This window comes from Charadrius vociferus, unplaced genomic scaffold, assembly GCF_000708025.1.
Source record: "Charadrius vociferus isolate BGI_N301 unplaced genomic scaffold, ASM70802v2 scaffold214, whole genome shotgun sequence".
Classification (NCBI taxonomy): Eukaryota; Metazoa; Chordata; class Aves; order Charadriiformes; family Charadriidae; genus Charadrius; species Charadrius vociferus.
The window spans coordinates 2,187,774-2,212,618 of NW_009647955.1; positions in this window are offsets into that span (position 1 = coordinate 2,187,774).

The following is a 24,845-nucleotide window of genomic DNA, read 5'->3' on the forward strand; positions in this document are numbered from 1 at the left end:
AAGGCGCCGGGACGGGACGGGACACACCGCGGGTGGCCGCGGCCATCGACCTGCGTGGGACCCACGGGTCTGGGAAGCCAAAAACGCGATGGGAAGTGATGGGGAGCCTCCACGTGTAGGCTGGAGTCGTGGGCGTGGGGAGGTGGTGGCAGCGTTTGGGGGGATTACAGCTCTCCTGAGGACACGGTGGTGTCACATCCAGGTCTGTTTGTCTCTAGGGAGGTATCCATCACTGAGGAAGCCCACCTCTAGGAAATCTTCCGTAGGGGATTCGGTTTGGTTTGGTTTAACTTAAAAAGTTCTTGTGAGGTCAGGGAATATTAATGTCTTCCTCAGCAATTGCGCAGATTAACACCTTCTCCGTTTCCCAGCAAGGATAACTTTGTCACCTGCCAAAAAACTTTTAAATTAATGCAGCCTCCCCTTCTCCAAGGCTAGTTCCCCTCAATGTCAAAGGCGGTGGCAGTAAAGCCGTGCTATAAATCAAGCCACATTCATTCCCTCCTCCCCTTTCCCACCCCACACCGTAACTGCCACAGCACAGACTACCCCAGTTCCTCCTGACTTCCCCAAACACTTCCTGAGATTTGCTGGGTGCGCTGAAGACTGCAGAGAAAATGCCAAAAAATCAAGAAGCCTCTGGTAGCCTGGGTGTTGCCTGCACTCGCTCCGGGATGTCCAGCACTTCTGCTGGGATCTGCTGTAGGAACACGGGCCAGGGAAAGGCGGCTGCTTCTACGGTATAGTGATCTCGGGTCTCTACCAATCGCCTGTCTGAACCTTTTTAGAAGAAATATTATCCCTAAGGGAGGAGCTGAGTGAAGGCCCCTTTGAAATCACTGACCCAGGTGAAGAAAGAGCCGGTGACATCCAAGCCCCCATGCCTACGGCAGCAGCCGCGGTGACACTGTCTTGCTTTCAGCAGCATTTTGCTCGGAGGAAATGAAAGCATCGGAAAAGGAAACAGGGCTGAAAAGGCTGAGATCCCCAGTGAGTGGGCCTTTGTTTTCCCATTGTGCTAGCCCAGCTGAGCCTGTGTTGGAGCAGAGCCCTCCTGCAGCTGGGCCCAAAAGCAGCAGCCAAAGAGAAACCCAGCAACCGGCTGTGGCAAGAGGAGGAGGGATGTGCAGAGGCTGGAGTGCTCACTCATGCTGGGGAGGAGAGGTGAAGGGCTGGTGGCACTCACAGCCCACCTCTGCAGCCCCAGCAGGGCAGGGCAGGGCAGCTGCCCACCCTGGGGCAATGGGAGCATCTCGTCTGTTCTGAGCAGAAATCACGGAGAAGGAGCCTGTGCAGAAAGGTCAGAGGAAGCAGAGGTCTTGGAGAGCAGGACAACAGCTTTCAGTTGGCCCTCACCACAGCAGCATTGACCAAGGAGCCTAAGAGGGCCACGGCTGCGAGCTGATGTCCCAGGCCACAGCACGGCTGCGTGCCATGACCAACCACTCTATCACCAGCCAGCCCAGAAAGACCATGAAAGCACAAGGCCCTGCTTGTGCTTCTTGGCACGCAGTGAGAGCCTGTTTCTAAGGCATCCCAAGGGATGCTGGAACCAGAAGTGGCTTTTGAAAAACACCGCAGCACGTTGGTGATGCATGTGCTGAGTTCCACATGTGGAGCTGGTGGTAAATCTGACAACATCTCTGGCAAAATGGTTTCTCTAATGGTGTGCCCAAAGCAATGGGGCATGAGCAAGTATCCTGCAGAGCACAGCCCTGCCAGTGACCTCGGCTGGCTTGGTGTCAGCACGGGGAAAGCACTGCCTTCTCTCTCAGTAAGCAAGGGGTTAAACTCAGCTCTGCTTCTCCTCTTTGCCCTGTTGAGGGAATGGTCTGTGAATAAGCCTGGTCCCACCTACATGACAAGCTGTGCATGCTTTCCAGCCTCAACTACTGCTCTCTGAAGAGATCATCTGTGTAGATGGTGGTCTTAGCATGATTTGCTGTTCTCTTGAAGGGAGGTCACTGATCAGGGGATGAGAAATCAGTGACCACTCTGGGGGAGCTGGGCAAGAGAGCAAGACATGGGAACATCCGGGTTTGAGGACATGGTCCTTTCCCTCCCTCCGTGTCACTGATAAACACATAGCAAGTGATACTTTGGAGGTGGCAAGGATTCCTTATGGCTTTTCATGCCTTCCTTGGGCAGAACAGATCTGCAGGAACAGTTAAGCAGTTCCCCTCAAGCCGAGGATGGTGGTGTCCTCAGTGGCCAACAGAGCCTCCTCAGATGTCCGAGCTGCCCTCAGCCCAGCTGGCAAACCAGAGGTGGCAGAAACTTTCTCCTCTCACTTGGGTGAAGCTGGAGAACGATGCCTTGGAAACTGTGCCTTGCAACAACCCTGTTTAGTCTTTCTTAGCCTGGCTCTGAAGAGTATGCCATGACTTAAATAAAGCAGCTGGAGACACAGATTTCACGGTGACTTCTTCATTTCCAGACTGAGGGTTTGTCTCCCCTGAATTCGTACCTTAATGAGGCTGTGATGGAAGGACTCTGCCCACTAACCCTGCTACCTAACGCTGCCACAGCTGCTAGAGGCTTGAAGAGCAACACGATGTTGCTGGTGTCATTGCACTGTCATGCAAATGTCTGGCTGAGTAAGGGCCCCTGGGGTTTCTGCTGAAGTTTTTCAGTCTCATAACATTTGGTGGCTTTTTTAAGCCCTTCTTCCTGGATTTGTGCTATTGCATGAATGTTTTTATTTATTTTTGGAGAAAGGGCTTTTAGGCTGCATAATTACTTAGGAAAAAAAGCTTGATCCTTAAAGGCTCCCCAAAGTAAATAAATTAAAAGAACCAGCACTTGAAATATTCTCTTTACGCTAATGATAGAAGAGACTGATGACTCGGGGCCTCCGAACTCCCGGAGTCAAACAGCATTGCTTCTGCTTCCTGAAATGTCTTTTTCTTAAAGGACCTGCATGTGTTTTCTCCAGCTTATTAAGGGTCTACAATGTTTTATTCATGCACAACCCGGGATTATCAGCAGTGTTTTACATTTCAAACCAACCCTTGCCAAGGCTTCCCCAGCTCCAGGAGGCTGCACTTCCTCAGTGCAGCTTGAGGCTATTCCTAGAGAAGGTGTCACAGCTATTAATATTTGTTACCCTTATTCCTTAACCTCTGGGATGAACTGTTAATGCGTGTCTCTGGTGCTGCTTTTGCTGGCTCATTTGCCTTTTTTTTTTGTTTTTTTTTTGACGCTCCCCAAACACTATGGCAAGTGATCATCTGTGTATGAGTCAGTGCTGAACCAATTGTTGCAGTGAAGAGTCAGATTTTATCCAAAGAAGGAGCTGCGCTTCGGCACTGGGTAAAGCATTTCTTGGATATACATGAATATCTAGACAGCAATATTCAGATATCGGTGGCTAGCCAGGACGTCTAGCGGGTGTCTCTGCCTGTCCGGGGACCACTTGGAGCTTCATGGCGACTGCTTCCATTTCCCAACCCCTCCTCCGAGTGAAAAAATTCCCCTTTTGTTGTTAATCCCACGGGGACTAAAACACACAACGATTTCTGATCGCTAAAGAGAGGGAGTGGTCCTGTGCATTTGTGAATAAGAAAAGCCAACCTGCTGACTCTTACTGAAGACAAAGTGGTTGCAATAGCAAGTAATTCAGAGATCTGAAGGGAATACATGGAGAAAAACCCAGCATCTCCTGCTGCATGGTTACTGCACAGCAAAGAGGGTCATATATTAAAATTGTGAGACTGTTTAAGCACTCTGTAATTAACTGCTGTCTATTTAACCAGACAGCTAAAGCAAGTTAATTCAGTGTCAGTTAGGAGACTTATTAAGTGTCTGTATTTTTTTAACAATTTACTGGTCCATCATTAACCACCCCTAGATTATCTTGTCAAATTGATAATTAAATGCCTCAAAAAATTCATTACAGACTCAATATATTAATAGGAATATAATTAAGTAATGTTTGCTTATGTGATCTGCAGTTTATTACCTGCATGCTGATTTATCTCCAAGGCATTTACTAAACCTTAGCTGTAGACTATTTGGAATCAATACAGGCCCAGGAGTCAATAAACATTGTATTAGATCCAAACGAGCTATTTAATTGGGAGATGTGCTGAAGTTGTCTTCTGGATCTCCAGTGAGTTTGATGAGGGGAGTGTGACCTTACAAACACTGACTGAAGAACTTGCAGTTGCTGTTTTACACCTGGGTCAGAATTCTCCTCCGGAACACAGGTTTTTGGTCTAATTTTGTTGACTGACTGGTTCGGGTTCTGTAGTCTGTTACAAACTGCCTAAATTGGTCTTACTGTGCTAGTCAGTTGGTGCAGTGATGAATCAGAGGCTCTATTTTGTGTAAAAAGCCAGAGTTAACTCCTCTTGTCCTGCATAAGGAAGACAGCCTAATGATCGCCTTAAATTTGTAAGCCTTGGACTTCGCATGTCCTGGATATTTCAGAGAACTTACAAGTTGCTTCATTAACTGGTTTGAATAGTAGGAGGCTTTAAATTTTTAAATTATAAGGGGAAACTAAATGCTGCTTCTGCTCTGAATAACTGTAAAGATGGAACAAAACGGCATCTGAGATTTGCTGTACTGCTGAAATTCAGAGAGACCCTGTGCACAGCTGTGTTTAAGGACATCAGCTTGCAATTAAGGTACGTTATCGCTGGTTACCATCTGTCAGGATTAACCAGCCTGCAGCCAGGCTATTGATCAAGATAAATCTCTGGAGGGGCAATGACCACCCTTTGTCTGCAGCTGTGTGTGCTGAGTGATGTTATGGTGGTGGTGACTTGATGGGAGGAGGTGGGCTGAGCGACCCTGGGATGGGCTGTGGCTATAGGTGCTGTAGCTGCATCCAGCTGCAGAGCCTGTGCTCCTCCTGAGTTGGTAGACTGGAGCTCCATGTATGGTTGTGCAGCTTTCTCAGTCATTTTAAAGGCTGGGGAATTCTCATTAAGATGGATTTGAGTTTGTGCATGTATATGAAGTGCACGGTTTAAAAATAAATAGTAGACTGGCTGAATTATTCCAAATCACAGAGTCATAAACCCCATGAAGTAGGCAGTTACATTTAAAAGAAACTTTAAAAGGTTAAAGCTAAAATAATATCATTATAGCAGTTTTCTCAGGGACTTGACCTTCCCTCTGCTGTTCAATGATGTTATGAAATAACTGTATTGTCATGAAGAAGATATTTCAGTGTTCTTTGGCCCAGATTAGGTTAAATTAATTTTTTACGTGGCATATCAACATTTTTGTTGTAATATTTTCCATTGTGGCATTATCACAAGCTTGGGGGGTGACTATGTTATTGCTTTGCTGTCCTACTTTGAGCTGTGGTACTTTTTCTGGGGAGAGGCAGGAGGGGAGAAGCTGATGACATACCTGATGGTTCCCTTTCCCCAGTGTCAAACTGATGTTAATCACAAACAACCTATGAAGGAGTGTGTGAATACAGATCCAAGATTAGCTTTGGCATGGAAGTATTTTGCAAGCATGTCTGGGGTTTAACTTTTTTCTCTGACTTTGGGCAAATTTAGCTTTGTTTTTTCACACTTAAATACATTTGGACTATTTTGTTTTCAAAACTGGTATTCTACTGTTTGAATTATATGAAAAGCTGTCCAGATCCAAGCTGAGCATTCCTGGGGGAGAGTTCCCAGCAAGCATGCTTGTGTGCATGCAGCCCTTGGTGTTTGCCAGGCTCTTCCATAAAGTGATTCTAGTGCTTCAACAACAACAACAACAGAGGCTGAATTCGCTTCAACAACAACAACAACAACAGAGGCTGAATTCTGCTCTGAAACACTTATGCAATTCCAGGGAAGTCTGTTGGCCATGGGAGTAGAGCTGTGGGCAAAACTCGAGCTGGTGCCTACAGGGCATTTTTCCATGTTTTCTGTATGTACATTGTCCTTCCCATCATCCAGATGTGGAACCTCGCAGGTCCTGACCAGGAACGAGAAACTGTTGTAAAATTTACACATGCTTGTCTACTAAGAGCCTTTGCATGGGGAATTTGGTTAGGAAATATTTTTCTGCTTCATCTTTCTCTGAGCTTTACTGGAATTAAAGCTGAACTAAACTTTTCTGAAAACTCTGAAATGCTTCAGTAACTTCTGTTTGTTTTCCTCATGCCTCTGTACTTGGCTCCTGGCAAGGACTGACAGCAGCACTGAGTCACTCAGTAAAGAAGTCTATTTTGACAGCATCCCCCTGGCCTAAGCAGGAAGTTCTCAAAGTCTGAAGACATCAGGAGTTTTGGATCTCGCATGGTTAAAGCCCAGATGTGCAAACCCTAAGGGCTTCTGGGAGGTGTTTAAGCTTCTGGACCTGCTTAGACTGTGCAAAACTGGCAGTACAGAGAACCTCATCTATCACTGGAGTTAGCCGAAAAGGTGGCTACGGCAGAAATCCTCAATCATATAGTAATTTTGAGAAAGCATCAAATTCTTTTAAGTTTTTCTATTCTTTAATGTGACTTAAAAAAAAAACAAACCCAAAAAACAAGAAAAGAAAAGGGTGTGTGTGGGGAGAAAAAACTCCATCTTACTCACCAGATCTGCAGCCTCTGTGTGTTCTGATTTATAACTGCTGGCTGCACTGACAATGGTAAGGGTTTTTAATTTGCTTTCTATCTTCATTAGCACAGTAAGAGGGGGCACAGCAAAGACAGGGACAGAGAAAGGACTGTGCAAGCATCAACAAGACGATAAATTGGCCATTTGTGTTCCTTGCTGGGGATAATACTCTGTAAGGAAGAGCCCAACTTTAGTCTCAGGCCGCAGTAGGAGTTTTGCAAGGTAAAAATCGGGAATGGGAAGTAAGGAGGCTGGGGAAGAGGAGGCCGGTAGCTCTTTGGTAAAACAGCTATCTGTTTATGAACATTTGATGGGCAGACTAAAAGACAGCCGTATTCCTCTGTACAACATCATGTTAGTATTGCCTTACATAAAAGAGGCACTGAAGCGGATTCCTCCACAAACTTTAGATTTGGCAAATGGGTGTTTCCCAGTGGTGCTGATGCGTGCGTGTGTCACCTCGCAAGGGAAGTCACAGAGGAGGTCACCCTGTGTGAATTCAGCTACCCTCTTTCATCTTTCGAGATGAAGAAGGAAAGAGTAAGCAAAAGATGTGAAAGGGGAAGAGTCAGGTGTCTCTTGATATCTGCTAGCTATACGCCTGCCATGCAAAAGTCAGTGCTCGTTAACACTTCCTACGTGGTGGGATGTGGCACACCACACTCCTCGCCCGGCGCACAGAAGAGGAAATCGCTGATAACTGTGATAGTTTGCTGTTGGGGCTACCTCCCTCTAGTTATCTAAACTGTTATAAAATATAGCAAGGTGAAGAAAGGCCCCCTTTCATTTCAGTTGTGTGCTAAACACTGCTCTGCTGCCTGTACTCAACCCTTATCTGCTGCTGCTCTGCACTAGCGAGCTGCCTCTGAGCTCTCACTCTGAAGTAGTTGTATTTTAGTACTGAGTACAGCACTCGGTAACATGTGAATGGCCACATGCCCTACACTTCCCCAGCCAAAAATCTCCAATAGAGTTTATTTTAAAGCAGTTCCCTATCTTTGTGTTTGTAGATGACTTTGGGTACCATCTGGGAAAAACTGTTCTTTGTTAAATGCCCCTTTATTCCCTTCGGGATGTGTATTTAAGGCAGGAGATGCTGAAGGATGTACTGAGGACTGTAAAAGCAGCTTGAAGTAAAGATGTAGGAGGAAAAGTACTCAAGCTGTTTTTCTGCTTTTGCAATTGAAAGGAAACTCATGATATAGCAAATTTTAAATGGCACAAGAAATTCTGCTGTCTACTTCAACATGGCACTATTAGGCCAGCAACAGGGGGAGCAGCTGCTCAGCCATTGTATAATTGACATCGCTGATAACGACCTTGGATTCATAATTAGGGTTCATGAGGATCAGGAGGAGAAAAAAAAAAAAAAAGAAAAGAAAAAAACCCACCCTTAAAAAAGGTCACAAACAACTGTATGAGTGAGCACATCGGAACGCAATGAAGGCTGAAGAAACCTTGCCTGTCCCAGGGCCCCACAGGGGGTGAGATGTGGGCGCTTGCACTGGGAGAAGTTCCAGCTCTCTCTTGGTGATGCTGAGCAGTTGACCAGAAGTGCTGACATTTTAGGAGGAGGCCAGAGAAGTTTAGATTAGAACACACTGCTGTAAAAAAAAAGTTGGTTTTTTTTTTTTCCTGGGAATGAATGAGCGGGTTCATGCCAGTAACACCAAATCTACAGCAAGGCGCACATGGCCTGCTGCCTCCAGGTATAATCAGTGCTTAAAAACAACCTGCTGGCACACACTGCATGTGGATACCTCCTTTATCACACGTATTTGAGAGCTTGGACTTCGATTGACACCTGGAAGTGGACACTGTGGTTTTCTTTCCCCACTCAGTGGGTCATTTGGTTATCATCCTGCATCCTTTCATGAGGCTCTTCGGAGTCCCCTGTAACCTTTATCCGTTTCTCTTTCTAGCAAAAATATATTTCAGGAAGTTCCATAATTGCACATGTCTATATGGTGAGGTTTGGCACACAAAACCCGATGTGAGGTTGGCTGCTTTTTCTTCCCTTTAACTTACAATGTTTAAATTGGGTTCCTCCACAGATTCAAAAAAACACATTCTGCTGGGTCACGCTGGAGCTTTGAATCACCACATTTGTCAAACGGGGAAGAAAAATACATTGAGCTTTCTGCTGCAAGTTGCCTTTACGGAAAACCCCACAGTATTCCTGTGTGCAGAGAATTGGCCTTTCAGTTTGCACTGAACTTCTCTTGAGCTGCGAACAGCCACAAACCTGCAGAGGGATGTGGCGGTGCTCAGAGCCCGCCGTACTTGCACGCTCTGGATTTCGCTCGGGGTGTGCTCTACCCAGACTGAGGACCCACTGGCTGCTCAGAGAAGGGACTCCGATGTCCTTTAATAAATAATGTTTGTGTGTGTTTGGGAAATGCCAATCATGTTTTGGCAGCTACAGAAACCTGATGCATAAGAAATGTAAAGCTTGGATGAGCACAGTTTTGTTCCAGAACAGTTTGTGTTGCATTCCTGGAGGGGGTTATGTGCCTTTTTTACTGTGGGATAGGAGGTCTGAACCTGTTGCTTTCAGAGCTGCCTCGAAATCCCATTAAATGGCTGCTTTCATGAGGCTGGTTCTCAATCAGGCGGCCTCTGGTACCTTGTGGAAGATGGATCCTGTCAAGCTAAACTTGGGATTATTTGTGATGAAATTAAAAATAAGGTCAATAAAGATACTTGTGGTTTGAGACTCAGGAAAAATATTTGTCTTGGTGCTCACAACACTTAAACTAGAATGATTCAAAATCAATGTGGCAGAGTAAAAGGATTAAACACTGGCTTGGAAGCACATCCCAAAACGTCATTGTAAACAGGAAATCGGGACTGAGTGGGAGTATTTCTCGTGGGGTCTCTGAGACTGCTTTGGGGCCCCGAATAACCAACTGTTCTAAGAGCGGCCAAGCAGAAACCAGCGAGTCAGTGGTCAGCATGGCACATGGCACAAAGCCTGGGCAGGGACGCGCGGTGACCTGGGCCGCTCCGTGAGCTGGGCAGGAGAAACGCCGCGCTCTCCGGAGTCACCCAGCGCCCAGATAGGAAAGGTCTGTCCACAGCCAGCTTCCTTCTGCTGCGGCCATTTGCACATAGCTGCCGTTGCGGTCCAAGAGCACGTGCTCCTCTGGAGGAAGGAGGAGAAACAGGGATAAAATACTTGAACTGCAGCTGTCCCTTATGATAAGTGTATCAATTAGACAGAAAACACTGCCAGGGTGCCAGGGTTCCTGTCTGGCTTTCCAGTCTGTACTAGAAGAGTCACTGGTACGAGGATGGGCCTTACCAGTTTTGGGTGAGATTGCACTGAAGCAGAAGTTGACATGCAGAAGAGAAGTTGCTCAGGGCATGTGAAGAATGAGGCTGTTGTGGGCAGGATGCCTTGAAGTCCCTGACCTCCTAGTCAGTGGAAAAAGGTCCCTTTGGCCCCGGTGTACGCCTGGATTCAGACAAAATGGGGTTCACTCCAACCAAACGTCCCGTCATTTTCCCTGCAGCCTTTTCCCCGTGCCTTTTGAACTCGGAAAGGAGATTGCTGCTCCTAGAGCGCTGCCTTCCCCTGCTGCTGAGTTTTCCTGTTTACTCTCTGCGCAGAGTGGACTGGTGGAGCTGAGGCTGAGACTTGGACAGAATAGCAGAAGCTAAATGTGGCATCTGAAAGAATAAACAATCAGGATTAAATACTGCACAGGCTGTGGGGCTGAATTAATGCCATTCGTTGCAAGAAAGAAATGATAGTGGTATTCATTTCCAGACCTGGATTTAAGTGTAGCTGGAAGGAAAGAGCCACAGGGCAGCAGGACCTCCTGCTCTAGATAAAATATAACAGTGCTTCCAGAGCTCCCTGAATTACTCTTCTATCAAAATAAACAGATAAACCCTGCAATCATCCTTGCTCTCTGCTGACACGGGGGACTGGCCGGTTTAGTGCTGGGATAGGTAATATCACCATTTAAAGCCTGCTCCAACTCTGTCACAGGGAGTCACCGTAGAGGGGCAGCTCAGATTTGTTCATTTGAGATCTGGAGCAAGACTCTATAGAGTTATTCTGGGGGGAGATAAGAGGCACCATGGCCACGCATGTCCATACATTGTTCATAGAACTGTTGATTGGGTGGTCTTGACTGCGACGGTGATGTCCTGTGCACATCTTCTGCCCACTGGTGGGGCCTTCTCCTGCCTCACCGCCTGGTCCAGCTGTCTGCAGAGGAGCTGATGGAGGTTGTGTGGGCAGCACCACTCCTTGCCTGCAGAGGACAGGGATATTTCAGGCGTGGGGAGGCCAGGCTGGGTTTCTGGGCCCTGTGAAGATTGGCTTTTTTTTTTTCCTTTGCTTTTTTTTTTTTTTTCTTTTTAAGGGCTTAGTTCTGTTTAGTTTTGCTTTTAAAGGGTGAAGAGGGGAAAAAACAGCTTCCAGAAAAAAAACAACAGCTCAAGCTCCAGGAGCCAGATCTTAGCATGAGAACCCAACCCAGCGTGGGGGAGGGCTGTGTCAGATCACTGCATGCCCGAGGAGCAAGAATTCGCTGCCTGCCGAAAAGCCGCAGAGCCCAGACCCTATTTGAAAGAGTAACATCTTTGATATAAAAAAAAAAAAAAAGAAAATAAAGCAACCAACAACCCAAAACCACCCAGCCAATAAAAAGCCTCAGACATACAGGATCCCATTCATGGTAGGAGGGATTTAGTGGAAGTATTTTCCTTCTTTAAGGTTTGGCATAGCCTTAAAGGAGTCTCTTTAAAAGCTTCCAGAGCCGATTATATTTTGGATTGTGTTTCAAATCACCCTTCCCCCACCATGTTTGGTGGGTCCTCAAACAAGTTCCCAGAATAAATTAGACATAACGGTAGCGGGATTTTTTTATTTTTTTTCTTTTCTTGAGGAGGAGGAAGGAATAAATGACACCAAATTCTGTAATGGAAAGAAAAAAGAAAAAAAAAAGAAAAGTGTGTATCGGAAACTGCTGCTGAGTGACTCATGCTGCCGGACAAACGGAACCTCACTCATCACTCCATCTTCATCCTCCTCCTCTGGTGAGAGAAAAAGTCTTGGAAAAATATCAGCTCCCCCCGCCCTGCTTCTTCTCCCGTGGCATCCGTACACAGGGAAACAGTCCAAGCCACAGCGATGGCTTCATGCGCTTCTTGGGGCAGGCGTTTTTTTTGTTTTAATAGCCAACTAGGAAAAGCCTCCGAGGTGACCTTGGAAAAATGTATCTACCAAAGGAAAAAGTTGTGGAAGGGAGCGGGGGGGCAGTGTTGGAGTCCTCATGTGCTTTATGTTTAGAGGCTTTTTTTTTTTCCTCATAATGTTTTTCCAAATTTCCACTGAAATAAATTTGCAAGTTATTATTATTTTTTTTACGAGTGGGAAGAGAGGGGAGGATGCGCTGTGCGAAAGGCAGAACGAGCTGGGCACAATTCCGACTTAAATAAATGCTGCGTCATAAAAGTATAAAGGGTAGTGCAGGGGGAAGGGTGGGATGCAAAAAATTGCTCTGTTTCTCCTCTGTTCGGGAGAGTACTTAGCATTTTTATGAAGCATATAAACTGTATACAAATCAAATATGTTTTTATTACCATAAAAATGGGGGGGGAGTCTGTCCTTTTTTTTTTTTTTTTTCTTTTTCACTTCTCAAAACATTTTCTGCAAATGTTTGACACAGCCTTCCAGAAAGACACTTAAAATGCAGCTTTTTTAGACTGCCAGCTCCAGCCAGCCCTGCTGCGGGCACGAGGGCTATTAGCCAGAGGCAGCCCCTACCCAGCAAATGCCTTTTCAGCTGTAGGGCAGTGGGGCTGAGTGGGTAGATACAATAGCTGCGCTCCGCCTCGCAAAAAATCTTGCCTAAGGAGATGCCACTTTTTTCCAGGCTGTTGGTTCTTGTTTTTCATCAACAGGTTACTTCTCCCTCCACCCTGGCTTTTGAGATGACATGAGTTACTGTACATGGTGTGAAAATGTCCACAAAGAGGTATAATATTCTGTTCTTCCATGATTTTTGTGATTGTGGTCAATCCCATGCAGCCTCTTTCAGGGCTCTCGCCTTTCCCCCATAGCTTCCCACTGTAACTCTCCCCTTCTTCCAGTGCCATTCGCTGTCTCCAGCCCAGGTTTGCACATCGGACCACCTGCAGAGCTGGAGGAGCTCCCAGCATGCTGGATAGGAGTGGTGCCAAGAGTAGAGGTGGCCTATGACAGCAGTTTGGGGTGGCCAGAAGCCATCTGAGGATGCAGGACAACAGCACTGGGCCACTTTGCCTAAGCAACTCCTTGTGGGGGGACACGGACATGATAAGAGATGTTGCCGGTGGCAGCAGCTGCAAGTCCCTGACCTGAGTGGACCCTGCGGAGCTCATCCCTTGTGCTCCTTCTCTCACCCCCAGCCCTTCCCTGGGCTTCACAGCCCATGGCACGATGCTTCAGAGCCGGCTGCTCACCCCATCCCCGATGGGATGGAAGCCAGCCCTGCTTCTGCACCCAAACGCCTATGGGCAGACCAGAGAGAAGCACCCAGCTTGGCTTCCCAGCTGAGGCCTGTGAGCAATCGCTGGACCATAAATGAGTTTCAGCTGGACTGCATTAGCCATGGGTGGTGCTGCCCGGAGAGATGGCCACAGGGAGCAGCAGCTCTATTTAAGGTGGTCCCTGCCAGCTGCCTCTGGGCTATCAGCAGTGGGAGCAGCTGTGCCAATTTGGGATCTTGGGTGCTCTCCTGCGGGGCTGAGGTTCCCTGGGAGAGCTGTGCCTGTGCTGGAAAAGTCTTCCTGACTGTAAGTGCAAGGGGTCACCCACCTTCCCTCCCCCACCTCTTCCCTTTCCCTCATTCCACAGGAAAGCAATCATAGTATCAAGTGTTTCCTAATAACTTTTTAGGTTGATGACTAATTTTTCAGCCATGCTGAATGAAGGGTAATAGTCAGATGTTAAGCCCTGCTATGAAATAGGTGTCCAAGTGAGAAAAGCATCAGGGAAGCTGTGCGGGAGGGGGAGGCTTTTGAAATATCCTGGTTTCAGGAAAGTCTCTGTTCAGAGCTTCTGTGTCTGGGAGGCTGAAACCAATCCATTGCCAGGTAGAAACCCATGAGAAAATGAGCTTTGGTGGAGTTAAGGTTTGTGGCCTTGCTGTGCTGGCTATGGGAGGGAGACCTAAGCAGTTTTCTCTTAAAACCCTCATCATACCCTGTGGAAAGATATTAGATTTCAATCTAGGCTTTGCAGACGGGCCCCAAATGAACTGGAGGGCTTGTGAAAAACGCGAGGAAGTCAGATGTGGGTTTGGATCCCAAAATTCCCATTCCTAACAAGGAGCCATTGGAGTGCTGCTTTGGAGGCTTGCAGCCCTGAATTGCTGGACGTTCCCTGCGGTGTCCCTGTTTGTGGTGCGTTGCAGGCTCCCAGGTGCTTTGTCGGGCAGGACAAGCTCACCGCTTTGGGCTCATGGTCCCTGTTTGGGTCTGTTTGGGGGACCGTAAGCTCCAGGCAGACTTGTGCTGTGCCTTTCCTGCTTTCCAGCTGCAGTCTTCCATGAAGATTTAGGATGGTGGGGGAGAGTGAGCAAGAACAGGATGAAATTGGCTTTTTTTTTTTGTAAATCAGCTGATGCGCTATATAAAATGCAGGTCTAGGTTTTGAACCTAGAATTTTCTTTAATAACAAACCAGGGTCAATGAATGTAAAGCCCCATGCAGAGCCTTTTACTGTGTTAGTCATAGCTTGAATCCTTTATGTTCCCACTTCTAATGGCAAGTATTATCCAGCATGCCTTGTTAGAGTGTGGTCTTTGGAGGGTGTGGAAGTTAGTAATGATGGTGCCTGAATGCTGTTCCAGAGATCGCTGCTACAATTCACAGCAGATAATAGGAGCCACAGCCAGACAGATAATAGAACTGACTGAGATCCATTTATTGCTAAGAGACTGTCTGAATATTTGTACATAGCCTGAGCCACTCCACCCTCCTTCATCACATTTCCCAGGAAAGGGGGGGGGGGGGAAACAAAACAAAACACAAGCCTAGGGCAGAATGGGGAGGAAGGGAGAGATTTGCAGACTCCGATGCATTCATAGTTTTTTTTTTTAATGGCCCTTGTCATAACTGAGCCAGAACAGTGTAGATTGCTAATGTATTTGCTGCCTGGATGTACAAGTGGAGGTGTGGGACAACCACAGGAGCAAGTGGTGGATTGGGATGGAAGATGACCCCAGCCTGTCTGAAGCCTAAGCTAAGATTTGATCACAAAGCTATCTTCCCTTGCAGGTAAATGAGCGGCACGATGGAAGGTTTCAGTGATGGGCCTTGCAGGCAAAGCTAAAGTGGGGGATGACAGAAGTAGCCAGGCTAGGAAAGCTTGACCGAATTGAGAGCAGCATGGTTCATTGCTGCTTGAAATTTTCTTGGTCTTCATGTGCTTGTTAAGCTGCTCAGGCCTTGCAGAAGCTGTCTGGAGAGGTAGTTTCTGTGCCAAAATATGTATCTGTCATGCAAGTCACTTGGGATTTTTGGTGTTTGACTAAACCTCCATTCACCTCTCCCTGTCTGGGAAGCGTTGGCAGCTTTTAAGGAGCAGAAAGTTGGGGACTTTTTTCTTGCTTTCCAGAGAATTTTCCAGAGTGTGTGTGTGTGTGTGTGTGCAAAGTGAAATTCCTGTTGTTTCTGTTCCTGAGGGTCGCACCTTGTCTTTCAAGAGAGCCCATGGCTGTGCTAGCTCTTCTCTTACGCCTGGTGCTGGCTTTCTGTTCTGTGTTTGCTGTTTATAGGATATCCTTGGTGAGGAGCAAGGAACAGGCAATGGCAAAGGCCAGCCCAGCAACAAAGGCAATACTGAGGGTTCTGTCTCTTCCTACTTCTTTTTCAAGGTGGCGGAGGGTAGGGAAGTTATGCCGTAGTGCTCCTAGCTCTGGGGAAGGACTGCGAGGTTGAGGTGAGAAACTCTTGTGAAGTTAATCGATGGTCACTACCAACTCCTTGCAACAAGCCTGGCCGTGCTAACGGAGGAACTGAGGCCCCGATGGAAGCGGATGACATGCTGTGAGATAGCTCCCTACCTGCCTGCTGAGTGATAACTGGTTGTCCTCTCCAGCTGGCTTGGTTTCCTGGCCCCTTCTGTCAGCACATGTTTGGATGCTGCTAGTAAGTAAATCCAGCCTTGCCCCCACCTTACCCTTTGCTTTGAAATGCTTTGTTTGTGGTGTTGAGCGCATGTCTGGGAGCCCGTGATCTGAGGCACTCATGGCTACCAGATGTTAAAGCTGCTCAGCTGGCGTGAAGTCCTTGCCAAGCTGGTCTTCTGTGACCATTTATTTTTATGCTCCACATCTTCCCCCCCTTCCCTCCAGGGACCCAGTCAAGATTTTTATTCTGTTCATTTGCAGTGCTTTTTTTCCCATGATCCTTGGAGGTAACTGAGTTTGTTCTGTTCGGTAGTGACCTATGTTATACTTCTGCTCAGGAGGAAAAAGTTAACTCTGTTTTGATGTGCAAACATGTTTGGGCGCAAGCCTGTTTTCACCCCCAGATCTGCATCACGGGCTGTCAGCTGGTGACAGCAAGCATGCAGGCGAAGGGGATGAGGGCTTTGATGGCACACCAGGGCTCCTGGGCTCTGTTCTTGGCTTTGAATTGGTGTGTGACATTGGGCATTTTGTGTTACCTTTCTCTGTCATTGGGATTGTGAGCCACTTTAAGCAGGGGCCACCTCTGTTCTTGACAGTGACTAGTTAGGGCTGACAGATGCTGCCTGATGGAAAGTGAGGGAACAATGAGAGCTGCACCTCTCTGAACAGGGGAGATATGTATGGACAAGAAGCTGAGTGCTTGCTCATCCCTGGACCCAGCAGGTATACAATGCTGGGGAGTCCTGATCTCCCCTGTGCTACTCTAATAAACATGCCAGATGCGAGACCAGAAATGAGAAGTCTCCATCGCAGGCTTCTTCTCCCACCTATTCCTTCTTTCACGTTGTCTTTGGAGACCAGAGATCTGTAATATGAGGTATTGCACAAATCTGTAGCATAACTCTGCAAAATTCCCAGTATCTTGAGTAGATTAATGAAGGCATGTTGTTTTCCAGCTGGTTGGAAGAGATCTTTGTCTTGGAGAGTCTTTACTCTTGTAAGACTTCCCCTGGGAGGTTATGTGGATAAGGCTTCTGCTAGCAGCAAATACTGGTCTTGAAGCATTTCCTGAAGCTTTTGTGGAAGGAAGGATGGGATTTCTCTTCTACACTGAAATTAAATGCCAGCATTTTATGACCCCTTGGTTGGCCCTTTCAGCTGAAAGATCCCACCGAAGCTCTGGGAAGACATTTGCTGTTGTTTTTTTTTCCCAGATGTTGTAGGAAGGGCCACTTCAGGACAGCAGGGTAGATGTTGAGAAAACTGGACTCGCTCTGATATTAAGAAATAAGTTAATCACAGAAGACACAGGTAAATTCCAGGCTAGATTTGGATTTCACTAAGATGTTGTTCTACCCTAACTGAAATCCATAGTTTAGGTAGCGGACATTCCCTGACATCAAGATTAATTTATTACTTTCCTTCACATGCAGTTTGGCTCATTCATCAAAACTCCTTCTGAGTTCTCACAACTTTTAATTTTTAGGCATGTATGTTAAGGAAAAGGAATGTCTTGAACTGTGCTCAAAAACAATGACTATATAGTTTAAATATCACTTTGGGGAAAAGAATTGATATCCCAGAAGAATCAGTTCTAGCAACTCCAGCATTGATGCTGTGCATGACAAAGTATTACTAAGATGTTTTTCAAAGGCTGTACTGAGGCTCTCTGGAGATTTGCCCTGTCCTTACCATTTTTCAGAATGATGATGGCCAAAATTTTTCCATGCTAGGAGTTGGTCAGTGGTCAGTTTTCACCACAGTGTTTGCATGAAATTGCTGTGACTTGTGTTCCCAAATCGCTGAGGCATTTTGGAAATGTTAGTTAGGCACTTAAATCTAGGCTCAGGAGGAGCTTTAAGGGAAGGGAAAAAAAACCAAAACCAACCTTATTTTCTTTAAAGTTTAGGGGCTGGCAGAGATTGAGGTTGCCTAGCCCTCAAACAGATGGCTGGAGCTTGGACTGTGCTTTCCCAGTGGCCAGGGAGACCTAAGCTCTAACTGCAGCTTTGGCTATAAATAAGTTGTGGACCACAGGCAGATTCCTGTGCCTTGCTTCCTCCCTTGCAGAATGGGTGAATTGGTTCTTAGAAACGCAACTCGTCCACCCTATCTGCCAGGGGCCATAAGGATGTGCGTGTCCTGCCTGCTCCTGTGGCAATCCTTTATCAGATGCTGAGTTCCTCAAAGAAAGAAGGGAGAGGAAAGGTGCTGGGATAAGTGATGGGCATCTTCACATATGGTTTTTGAGTTCAACCCTGAAGTAGCACGAAACAACCATAAGTCTTGATACAGATTAGGTTTCCTGACAAAATGAGTAATTTTTTTTTAACAGATAGACATTCTTAATCCTCCTTCATGCATGAGATCCTTTCTTGAACCATGCCTTGCCTCTACTCACCCTGTATAGTCAACGTGTGCTGCTACAAGAGCAAAGTGAGAGTGTATCGGCATCGCCATCACGAATACAAAACTAGGACAAAATCCTGGTTGAAATCCAAGACCTGAGCATGAACTCGCCTGCAGAGATGATCCAAAATGCTGTGTAAAATATGGCTGCCTGGAGAGTTGGACATGCCCACCCAGGAACTCCCTTGGGTTTTATACCCAAGTTCTGAACTACAAAGCTTTTTACTTGCATTGTCTAACAAATGCATGTGTAGTTCAAAACTGAAGTATCTGAAAATCATCTCTTCTAATTTTTTTTGTCCTGGAAGTAGGGATCTCTGTTCCTTTTGTTCTAGATCTGACAAATGTCTCAAACGTGAAGAATAAGCAGAAAGTTATAATAAGGCACATATGATGAATTCCAAACATCATCGTGCTTTGCCTTCCGCCATCAATATAATAGCTATAAACTAGTATTTAGATTATGATAAACTAATTTCAATTTGTACTTTTGTATGTCCACAATGATACGTAGTCAGTCCATGAGGAGTCAAAGCATATGGCCACTCCTCCACTCTGGTGTTACAGGTTTAATGGACAGTTGAGCAATACTTTACAAGGTCTTTTATCTCTTCTGCCTGTCCATTTAGATCAAGCCCGAGACAGCAGGCTGAAAGCTGCCGCTGTTCAGTGAGCTGTGCAGGGGAAGCTGGACAGTGTGGTGACTTATGAGTAAAGAGCAAGAAAAATAGCTTATGATCAAAGCCTGCCTGAACGGTCCCATGGCGGAACCCTCTTATATACCAGTGCTCTGAGGTCAGGCAACTTGTCTGTGCAACAAGGTCTAGTGTGACCCACTGAGCTCTTTGTCCCCAGCCTCTGGTCTGGTTCAGATTTGCTCCTCATGGTCTCCAGTTTTCCACTCCGAGTGGTCTGGGCATTGATGTGCTTTGCTGCTCTAATCCTACTGAACATCTCCTTATAGTGGAAGAGGCAACCATAATTCCCCTGAGCCTACAACGCAGTCAGAACCCACAGCACAGTGAAGCTGTAACATCTACCTCTAAAAGACAGGTAACTTACTGTATCCTGACTTCAGCCTCTGCTTCAAATCTGGGCTAGATGATTTGGTTTGCTGTAGTACTGGAAAAATCTCAGAGGTCTTGGGATGTGTCTTACTGATTACTGTGTACAGCTATAAGTATTAAGAAGTATTGCCTGTAACCATACAGATTAAAAGCAAAGATATCAGCATTTTGCCTAAAAAATACAATCTCCTAACCAGATCGTCAGGCCAGGAAAAGATTTCATGACCCTGGGCAGGAGTTCTAGAACTTACTTTGTCTCTTTGCTGCTGCTGTTAGGGAGGGAGAGGTTTAACAGACCACTGCTCTGATCTGTTCAGCATTTCTGACTTCCTATGACAGAGTGAACTTCAGGTTTGGTACTCAGCTGAAAAACTACAGTGGAGGTCTCTTGTTACAAGCTTTGAGATTGATTGGCTACTAACTATAGAGGAACTATCTGCTACTAACTGAAAAGGCCAAGGAAAATCAGAAGACTGCTAGCCAGGAAATATCCCTGGATAGGAAAGCAACTTTCCAGAGTGTAGTTTCAGATCCTCAGCTTGTATTAATGGACCTGGTTCCATGTTTTGGAGAACTGTATGCTTGAAAATAAACTCAAGTGGAAAGGAGAGAAAGAATTTAGTCATGGTAGCTTAAATTCTCTTCTTTCGAACCATGTGAAATGTCAGGAGAACAGGAAGCCCTCCTGGGGGTAATCCCATCCGAGACTCTAACCGCCTCTGAATTAACAAAGTCCCCAAGTAGTCTGATACCACAGGATGCAGATGTTTTAGCTCTGGCAAGGAACATGAAACTGCAGGCCAAGATTATGCTAATTTTTTTCATACATCTTGCTTTTTTTTTCCTTAAAAAAAGCGAAATGTTCACCCAGACTATAAGCCTTGTTTAGAAATGTGAATGGGTGTGTTCTCCTGCTGGCTTGGTAATTTGGTAGATGTTAACACAATGTAAATACAGTTTGGCATGGTATTTATAAGGACATATGGGAACTATCACTTTTATGCAACCTAGTACTGGGTTTAGTGCTTCTGAAGGGCTTCTGCTTTGATTGTGTGTAAGCTAGACTATATGGGAATGAATTACAAAGAAGAGCAAAATGTGCATGTCTTGTAAACATGGCAGCATTGAGAGACCCAGATAGATGCGTAAATGCTGTTCAAAGCCAATACAAAAATGAGCAAATCTAAATTCAGATGGCAAAATCTTTGGAATGCAGGATGGAGTGTTTCTTCTCCTGCTCACAGGAAGATTTGAGAATATTTGCCTGTCATGCCACAGGGAGAATGATCACTTATGTTGCTTGTCAGCCTAGACCTGTTCCGGCCCAGAAGAGAGCTGGGTTGCCAGCTACAGGTCCTACAATGAGCCTGCAAGTTAGTGATTTGCTTGGCCAGCAGAAATGTTGGACATGTGTTGCCAGCCAGAAAAAAAACCCTCGGAATGTGAGTATGAACTGCACTGCCTGAATCAATGAATCAAAGTTGCCACAATCTTAATTTACTGCATATGGGATGTTTAGACTAGCGGGGTCTTCCTGACCTTTGCTAATATAACATGTTGCAGAGCATCTCTCTGTATCCCATGACAAAAGATGGGTGTATGTATGCAAGGCAGAGTGCCAGCAAAGGCTCCCCAGTGCTCCTGGGGGGATGTTTGCCAGAAGAGAATGGCTAGATGACACTGAGGATGCACCAGGCCCCAAACTGGGGGGGGGAAGACAAACAAAAGTTATTTACATAATGGTCGCTGCAATCTGACTTGGAGGACATTCCTTCCTGTCCCCAAATCTGGCAGTTGGTCTAACTTTGCATGGGTGAGGAAAAACAAACCAAGCGAGCATGTGGGAGGCTTCTCAGTGCTGGGAGGAATCCCAGTACCCTTCCCACCCCCCAGCTCATCTGCTCCAGAGGTTGATCTCTGCTCCTTCTGTCCAAGGTGAAACGCTTTGGGTGCCCAAGCTCATGGGTCAGAAGGAGAAAAATATATTCTCTTGTGGCCCAGACCGTGGTTGGAGCAAGTCAGAGGGAAGTCCATTATTCCATCTTTTGCCTGCAAGGGACAAGAGCATCATTAGGAAGGGTGACAACACAGGGTTTTCATTAGGCAAAAGGAAGGTTTCACGCAAAGCCAAGTTACTTTCATTGCTGTGGAGGCTTCATGGCACTCTACTTCTCGGGTGTGGGCTCAGTCCCCCCATTGAGACTTGTTTATTCCAGAGCTCAGTAGGTTTCTGGGAAGTGCTGTAATAGCTGGGAGGAGATCCCACGGAGAGGGTGGATTCTCTGGGACACATGCTGTTTAACAATGCCACTGTCTGCAGAGTAACAGAAAATAAACAATGCAAAATCCCTGCCGTAAACCATGCAGTGTGCACAAACACCAGCATATGAATAGCCTCTCAGAAGGCAGCTAGTGCCAAGCAGCTTTGCTGCTATTGTTTATTGTGGCAGAGGAACTAGAACCAGCTCTTCAAAATAGGCCAATATTGCCCATTCATAATGGGTTAATGGTTTCTGCAACTGAAGTATAATGGTTCCTGGCAAAATGGGGGAAACATCTGCAGAAAGCAAGTTTGGAAGCAGTAAAAACTGCAATGAATTATCTTCATTTTACTCAGGCAGGGAGAGCTAAGGGCCCTGTTTGAATAGCTGTTGCAACTGCATGCAATAAAAGCTGAAGGATTGTCTCTGAGGACTGATCATCTAAGCACCAGGCAAAAGAAGCAGGTGAAAGCAGCCTGGCTGGTGGGAGCAAAGTGTAGAGTGGCTCTGAGGTTGTCACTGAGCAGTGTGAGTGGCTCTGTAGAGTAAATCAGATGGGGGCGAGAACGTGAAGTCAGTGCTATCTGCATTTCCAGTGGAGGACCAGTCCTTAAGATTGGATGTTGGTGGTTGGAGTGCACTTAGTGTGCTCTGGCATGTATCTCCCAGTCTAGCTTGTATCCTCCAAGATCACCCTGTGATGTGAACCAAAGTGCAGTAAATGCAGCCAATTGGGAAATCTGCTTCTGAAGAACCCTGTTCACTTGAATTCAGATGCTTGTGTTGATATGCTCTAGGCATGCTAACATATCTCTGAAGATGGAAGTAGCTCCTGGAGCATGCCAGTTGCATATCTGTAAAGTCCAAGAGCATGTGTTTGGGCTGAGAAGGTGCACAGTGCCTCAATCCTGCCAATTTTGTGTGTTTATTCTTTATGTGTAGACCAGTTGAGAGAAGATAGCTTTACATTTCCATCTGCAAGTGTAGGCAAGCTGTAGGGAACCTGGTTCTTAGCAAGCAGCTCCCTGAGCCTTTGACATGGCCACTGGAACTTACATATGGACACTGGGGCAGGATTCCAGCTCTTCAGTGGTGAGCCTGTGCATACTTGGTGCCTAGCTGATGGTGACTCTCATTTATCCCATCCTCATGCATCCCAACCATTCGCAAGGTCACCTCATGCTGAGAGGAGAGAAGCAACTGCTGTGTCTTTCTGAGTGAACTGGAGACAAAGGCTTTCCCCAGAGGAGCCAGGTCACTCTAAAATAAGATAAACACCTATGCTAATTGCAGGAGACAGCTGAGAGCAGCTTGTCCTGGGCTGCTGTGTGTGTCCCTGAGTAGGGATTCAGCAGAGCAGGTGGGTTCCAGAAGGGCTCTGGGAAAAGATGCTCAGAAGGGAACAGTGCCCTCTGCACTTGGGGGTAGTTTCCAGGTGTGTGTTTCTTCTGGAGATGCATTGTAGGAGCTGCTGGGGGGGCTGGGAGCAGTGAGACTGTGATCCCTGTTTTCTATTCCCATATGTATCCTGTAATGAAGATCAAGTTTATCAGCTCTTGGTATTTTATTTTTTTTCTCCTAACATGTGACACCCACCCAGGGTCATATATGAAGGACATGTGGATGGTATGTGATAGGAGAGAAGCTGCAATCTACAGCTGGCTCTCCAGCACTTTTGGGTACTTGGAGCATTCCCAGCTGCAGCATCTCCTGCTCCAGCCCTAGAGGGCCAGTGCGGCTGAGCACAGCACAGGGTAAGTGGTGCGTCTGGGATATAGAGCTGGATGTGTCCTTGATGATGTGTTGTACTTAGGTGAGATGTGACAGGCTGGATGTTCAGCACCTCCTGCCCCAGCTACTGACATCTTCAGCAAAGGATAGTCACTAAGGGGACACTCAGAGGTGAGTGGAATAAGATACTTTTCCCTGAACAGCAGCAGTGTAGACCAGCCTTTCTGCATCAGTGGGTAGAAAGTACAGTGCAGTGACTTCTAGAAGATATCCAGCAGGGCCAGGTTCTAAACTTGGCTGTAAGAAGCTCTCAAAGCTTAGTGCTACCCCTTAGAGCTCTTCTGCTCCTCTCTAGCAGTAAGCACTGTAATGATCAAAGTTCTGAGAGTGATGATATAAATGCCTGCTGCAGGTGATTGGAGCTACTCCTTAAGTCAGACATGTACAACCTGGTGCATGGTTACACTTCTGCAAGTGAGTCCCAATGACCATTATCCCATGGCATGTGAATGCCATCCAGCTGCTGCCAGGCTTCACGCCATTCTTGCCACACCATATCTGTATCGACTCCATTGCAAACAAAGTCCTGAAATGAACAGAGCAAGAATCATGAGGACCTTTTTGGACCTGACCTGCAAGCATGGGAATTGGTTCTGTTTGTCCTGCAAGCTCTCCAGTGATGAAGAAAGCAAATACCAGCCTAAAATAGCTTGTCCTGACTCTTTGGTCTTACTAGAGTGCAGTCTAATACTGCTTGCCTCACTGCAGTTGTGCTCTGAGCTTGCTAGAGAGGACAACCATCCATGTATTTCAAGAAAGCCATGGTAAGCCAGAGTAACGTACCTTTGAAATCATGCTAGACAAGCTTTTGAAACCTCAAGGGCTAAAGAGGTCTGGATGGACAAGAGAATCCAAAATCCTTGAAGGATTATTTGGCCTTACAGAACAGACTTAATTCTAGTTATTTTAGGAGTAGGTATTTCCAATTTATTCTTTTAGGTACCCCTTCACTGAGTTAAGCATGCCTGACAGTCTGCTGCACAGAATACCTTGCAGAATTAGGGAAACTTTATCTCTTCTCAAACACCAGGGAGGTGAGACACATGGAGACTAAAATCCACATCCTCAAAGGAATGTAGATTTGTAATTTGCACTGGAAACTGGTGGAGATAGCAGGATTTCCCTAGGGTTAGGGTTAAGCTGATTGACTATTCTGGTATATAGGCATGTAATTGATTATCTTGGAGTCTCTGGGTCTAAGTGCTTTCCTTGGAGCATGACTGTAGGGGAGGATGGAAATGAGCCGGTGTCTCCTGAGCCAAAATCTTTCCTTGCCTGAGTCACTGCCCATGATGTCTCCTACCCTTGCCTCTGAATCAGCTGATTTAAGCTTTGTGGGAGCCAGGTGGGAAAACACTCCGATTTTGGTAAAGTTATTACAGACCTCTCCTTTCAGATGCAAAACACAAGATGCTCTCAATTTTTTTTTCTCACACCCCCCCTCCCGTTACTGCCTCTTTTTCAGCTGCGCAGTTTGGGGAGCCTGGGCTGGTCTCGCCTCTCCTTGCCTAACCTCTCACAAACAGCCACGAATTTTTTGAAAAGGGCCCCGGCTTGATCTGCCAGCACTCCTTAATTTTTGCCTTTCCTCCTTGCAAGCCACACCGAAGCAGTGGAGAAAAA